Here is a 6000-nt window from a genome sequence, read left to right on the forward strand (position 1 = left end):
GCTGGGTGTGGTGGCACACGCCTATAATCCCTGGGGTGGCTGAGGCAGAAGAATCGCTTGAACCCAGGAGGCGGAGGTCACAGTGAGCCGAGATCGTGCCACTGCACTCCAGCCTGGGCGACAGAGTGACACTCCGTCTCAAAAAAAATAAATAAAAATAAATAAATCATATTTTTGGTCATTTGCCAAGTGCTTGGCTGTTGGGTACACACGGAATAAATTATCCAGTAAAAAACATCTCGAATCTTTCCAGCTATTTTTGATCAGGTACACCTGTAAATCTTAAAAAGCCTGTAAAGAAATACCTAACTAGTACATTGGATACAAGACATAAGACAATAGTAACTGAAGTTCTGAAAGTTAACTTAGGAAATTGCAATCGTTAGGGGGGAAAATCCTTAAAGCCTTAAAACTCTACTAGGTGGCAACCGCTGTTTATACACACATGCATTTCCCTCTTCATATTTGGGAAACTGATGGTGGTGTTTCCTTTTTAGGGTGGAAGAAAAAATTCTCCATTGAGAGAAGGGAAGGAAAATACAGGAAAAAGAACCATTCTTTGAAGGCACCTATTGTCCAATTCATGAGGAAGAGCTTGTAGTTCTGAGTTGCACAAGCATGCTTTAGTTGTTTTTCTGTAGGATACTAGAGGAGGTTAAATGTTTCACGATAGCTGTGTCCTCAGACCCAGTGTAGGAGATGGGTAAAAAAATGTTGATTGGATAAATGTGTTACTTTGCTAGTTCATACCTCTCTGAACCTATCTTGAAGCTGCTGTGGGGAAAATTTCTCCATCTTTTCTTTGTTCTGTCACCATTCAATCTATTCATCTATTGCTTGAGAATGTTTTTGCAATAACAAATCTTTGAGGTTTGGAAACCAGCTGTGATTAGTTTAAGAACTCTTGGTCCTACCCAATTTCAGCCTGTGCTGGGGTGTCTATTTCCTTTGTAAATTAAGGCTGCCTCCCCGTCTGCTGATTACTGGGGCTGATTGGTTGTGCCCTGCATTTCACTGGAGCCCCTGTCTGTTCTTTGGCTCACCTTCCCCCGCCCTTCCTTATTTGTAAAGCCCTGAAGGAGGCAAGTTTCCTTTGAATGTCATTAACACTTTGTAATTAGCTAGGAAGCCAAGGAGAATACCAAATGTCCCTTTCCCACCACGGGGCAGACTGTTTTGTTTTCTCTTCTGAACCCCAAGCAGGAACTGGCTAAGATATGATGGCCCCTCCACACGAAGAGTGACTGATTTCATTGGGAAGTGAAATTTGCATGACACCATCAGAAGCTCTTGACCCGTCAGACTCAGAACTCAGCAAGCTTTTCTTTCCCATTAATCCATGGTTAATGCCTTTGTGCTGCATAGTTTATTCAGTCCACAGCTCCCTCCTCAAACATAAACCACTAAAGGACCATGGATTCACAGGAATTACAATAAGACTACTGAGAGGCAGAGAGCGGAAAGCCCTGGGCTTTGGTGTCAAGCAGACCCAGGTTCAGGAGGAAGCAGGGATAATATATACTTTTTTTTTAAGTCAGGTTGTGAGGTATAATTTACATATAGTAAATTTCCCCCTAAGGCGTGGCATTTGGAATTGCACTTTTCTATAATCCGTGAAGGAAATTGCACTGAGTTCAGAGCCAGGAAACATGGGTCTTGCTCCCATCCCCCCAGCCATTGTCAATGAATAGCTCTGAACTCTGCATCATCTGTAAAATGTGTGAGTTGAACTAGGTGACAGTGAGGTCCCCTCTGCATTGTAAGAAGTCTGTTGTTTTATATTTTAAATGAATGAAACAAACAAAATAACTTGTCTTCCCAAAATATATTCAAGAATCTCATGATTGAAGTTCACTGTTGAAATAACTAAGCTTCTTCTACAGTTCAAACTTATTTTTACAGTTGCTGCTGGAAGAATTTCTAAGCATATTGGGATAAACAGTTCCCACTTGCTGATCCTAAACTAACCAGTGGCCCTTGCTCCCCCCACCCCAGGTCACCCTAGTCCTCCAGTCGGCTGAGGCAGTGGGAACAGGAAATCAAGTCTCTCAGAAAGTTCAGGCTGCCTTGAATGGCTGCCAGATTACCCTGGAGGAGAAGCTCCGGAGGCAGGCGGGAAAGGCCCCCCTCCTCTAGTTACAGAAACTCTCTCCTTACACTCCTCTCTTAAAACTACCTAAACTTAAATGCAAAAACATTTCTGCAGAGAGGAAAGTGCCCAACATTCTCTGGTTATGGATTGGGGGCCCTGTTTCATCAGTTTTTGATCAAGGCATTTTGACTTGATTGAACTTTCAGATTGCTCTAGCCTTGTCTCTCCTCCCCCAAACCAAACAAATGAGTGCTTGGAATGAGTGAAGCACACACATTCCTGGATCCAGATTGATATCTGGAACTGGAATGTGACATTTACCAGTGTAATGTGCTGAGATTTAAGTTTATGGAGAGTATTCTTCCCAGGTAAACCTCTGTGGCCTCACTCCTGCAGTTGGGGGAGAAAAATGTGGCAGCCACTTTCTGGCCTTTCTCCTGCAGGTGAGCACAAAAGCTTAAGACATACATACCTGCAGGGGATGTAGGAGAGTGTCCAGTGGAAGGATGATCTCATTCCCTAATACCTGACCATTCATGGCAGCCTCTGTTTCTCTGAAGTCCTGTTGGAAGTTGATTTCCATGGGGCCTTTGTAAGTGTGACTAAGAAAACCATGCTAAAGTCTACATTCAGTCCAGTTTGCAGGAGCTGTTTGGAATCCGGGCTGCATTGTTAGGATGATGCCTGTTGGCTCTTTATCCTGTTCTATTATTTCTAAATCACACGTGTTGACTTCTAACATACTAATAATTTTTGTTTTTATTGTGTTTGCCACCTGTCTCCTCTCATTAGAATGTAAGAGATGCATGTCTCTTTTCTTCATTATTGTATCCCCAGTGCCTAGCACTGTGCCTGGGACCTAGTAAGAGCTTAATTAATATTTGCTGAATAACTTAAATGAACAAGTGAATGAATGATCCCTAGTAGAATCCCCTCGAAGAGATTTTCATTTTTGAACCAAATCCTTGAATAAATTCATATAAATATTTACTGAGTCTATGATGTGAGTTAAACAAAAAGTACAGAATAAAGAAATAGGATAAGAATGTGTCAACTGGCTAATCTCTCCAGGGAAGTAATAACTGAGCACCAAAAAATAAGCTACATGAAGCACTACTCAGGAATAAAAATAAATGAAATATTGACACTTAAGACAACATGATGACTCTTAAAATTATTATGTTGCATGAAAGAGGCTAGACTCAAAAGATCTACTGGGTGATTTCATTTATATAAAATTGAGTCTATAAAATATAATCTATAGTCACAGAAAGTAGATCAGTAGTTGCCTGGGTACTGGGAGTGGAGAGAGAGGGATTACCAACAGGCATGAGGAAAGTTTTAGGGATGATAGATAAGTTGATCATCTTGATTGTGGCGACAGTTTTACAGATGTGTGTATACATCAAAACTCACCGCATTGCACATTTTAAACGGATGCAGTTTATTGTATGTCAATAATGCCTCAATAAAGCTGAAGACTGCAAAAAGAGTACATTTTAATGCATCAATCAAGAACTACCCTTTGAGTGCCCAACAGACAGTCAAACTATTTATTTTGATTCTTGCTTTCCTTTTCTGTACCTCATCAGTATCTCAGCAGAATTAATTAAGTAGGCACTCAATGAACTGGTGTTATGAAGTATATTTATGCTTGTTGTGATACATCTTAGGTTTTTATTTCAGAAGCAAAAGTACCATCACCATGATCCATAGACCTTTTACTTTGTAACGAGCTTCTCCATCTCTATTTTCCCCAGGATAATTGTTTTTGCATTGTTTTATTATTTATTCAACAAGCATGTATTGTACTTTTTGTTTATGAATTCTTTTTCAATTTCCTCTGATCTCTTTAAAATTCTGATCCTGTCTTGCGAGATGCTAAGTGCTCAACTCCCACCCTTCCAACTCCAATCCTCTTCTCTTAATAAGCTTATCTTAATATCTAGCAAGCAGGTTTTCTCTCCCAACATTAAGTCACTGGTAAAATGATGAAGAACACCAGACCCATGAAGGAAGATGAGGGGGAACTTCCAAGGCTGTTTACTAAGAAAGCAAACCTCTGTCATTGAGATCCTATAGGTTTGCCCCAAGTAGGGGTTACAATCTAAAAAGAGTGTGAGTTTTCACTGGCTTTCCTCTTGTTTTCTACCTAGCTAATGAACTTGCTTCAGCTCAGGGTGAAGGGATATGCCAGAAGCAGGAAGAAGTGCTTAAAGTGAGAAGATACATGAAATGTTGATCTTTGCTTCACATAAACCCATGTCATTTTTCTGTTTGGCATTCTTTCTGTGTAGGCTTCACCTTTTCTCCAGATGGTGCAGTCAGTTGTGTTTGGGCCATTCTCACATGCATTGTGGTTTCCTAGTTCACGCTCATGGTTGTTTCATGACCTGATATGCCAGTGAACTATCTTCCTTTTTAGATATACTTGGGCCACATTTTCATCACCCCTACATCCTTACTTTTTCAATATTATATGTGAAATCATCTCTCTCCAGTGAGCCTAGCGAAGTCATGAGTATTTAAGGAGACAGCGTAAGCTCTACACTCTAGAGTCCCAGGTCGTAGGTTTGAGTCCTGGCCTTGAAATCTTCTAGACATCAGGATTGCTGATGACTCTCAGAGCCACAGTTTTTCTATCTGCAAAACAGGGCTGATAATACCAACCTGCATTTCTTAAAACATAGAATTTTATTGATGCCAACTCATATTTTTTATTTTATTTTAAAATGAATGTATTTCCTGCAGACCAACCCATATTTTATCCAAACCTCAAGAATAACCCGTGTCCAATGCTGAGGAATGGCTGAGCAGAGGTTTCCACTCAGTCTCACTGGTAGAATGAGTTCAGTTGCTTGCCTTTGGGAAGATCCTAACTTCTTAATTTCAGCAGTAGTTTTATTTGTGCTTTTGGTTTTGGGGTTTTCTTTCTTTCTTTCCTCTTCCACTTGGATGTGTTACCAAACCTAAAGGGTCTTGTTGGAGAGAGAGATAAATCTCAGATGTTGTACTGCTGTTGATCTAATTACACAGAAGACCTCTGGGGCCTGTTAGGCATTTTGTTAATTGTCTTTAATCTAAGACAATGGGGAAGTCTGGTGGTTTCCTTGGAAATACCCAAGTTCAGATATTTAGGTCATTGATTTTCTGCAGCTTTCTTACAGGAAATTAAACCTGTATCCAAGTGATTGAAGTCATGTATTCAAGTCAGCTTTTGCATCCCTCCAATCACTAACTAATAACCGAACTAGTACTTTATGGTTGTCAACCACTAACTAATAACCTAACTAGTACTTTATGGTTGTGAGTACTGCAGTCCAGGTTGAATTGGCTTTGTAGATAAAATGGCTTTCTATGTTTATTCCTACAAAGATCTCTCTCTCTCTCTCTCTCATATTTTTATAGAATGGTATACAACTATGATCCACTGAAGATAGCAAGAGTGACTCTTATGATCTCCTGTACTATGATCTGTGCATCTTTTCATTGTTGAAAAGAAAATTCTTAAGCCACATTGAGAGGGTGGAGCAAGCTCCATTTCCTGACAATCCAGACTCTCTCCTAATTGTGGCCAGACAAGGGACAGAGAAGACCACTCTTTATCCTAGTTACCAGACCCGCTCCCAGCACCCATGATGTCATGCCAATCAACTTTTATTTTTACACATACATACATACACATATGAACACACAGAGTTCTAAATTATTTTCAAACACCAATCAACCTTCATAAATGACCACCCACATAGGAGTTCAGAAAGTCCTCTTTTGCAACAGAAAGATCACCCACTAGTGGACGTGACAGCAGATTGAAATCAGAAGGAATGGAAAACTCATTAGCTGCCTATTGAATTCAAAGGAAAACAGGTACTTCCCTCTGATGTACAGGCGTAGGAGATCAGTTA

The 6000-nt window shown here is 40.3% G+C and overlaps 1 protein-coding gene across 1 annotated transcript in view; it reads left to right on the forward strand.

Annotated features, from left to right (window-relative positions):
- Positions 1–5519, forward strand: part of FAM9C (family with sequence similarity 9 member C) — a 37360-nt gene extending 31841 nt beyond the window's left edge. Inside the window, exon 10 of the mRNA XM_007991042.3 lies at positions 498–5519. The gene's annotated coding sequence lies outside the window, so the exon portion shown is untranslated. The remainder of the gene's footprint in view (positions 1–497) is intronic.
- The last annotated feature ends 481 nt before the right edge of the window (positions 5520–6000 follow it).

This window comes from Chlorocebus sabaeus, chromosome X (genome assembly GCF_047675955.1).
Source record: "Chlorocebus sabaeus isolate Y175 chromosome X, mChlSab1.0.hap1, whole genome shotgun sequence".
NCBI classification, from domain to species: domain Eukaryota; kingdom Metazoa; phylum Chordata; class Mammalia; order Primates; family Cercopithecidae; genus Chlorocebus; species Chlorocebus sabaeus.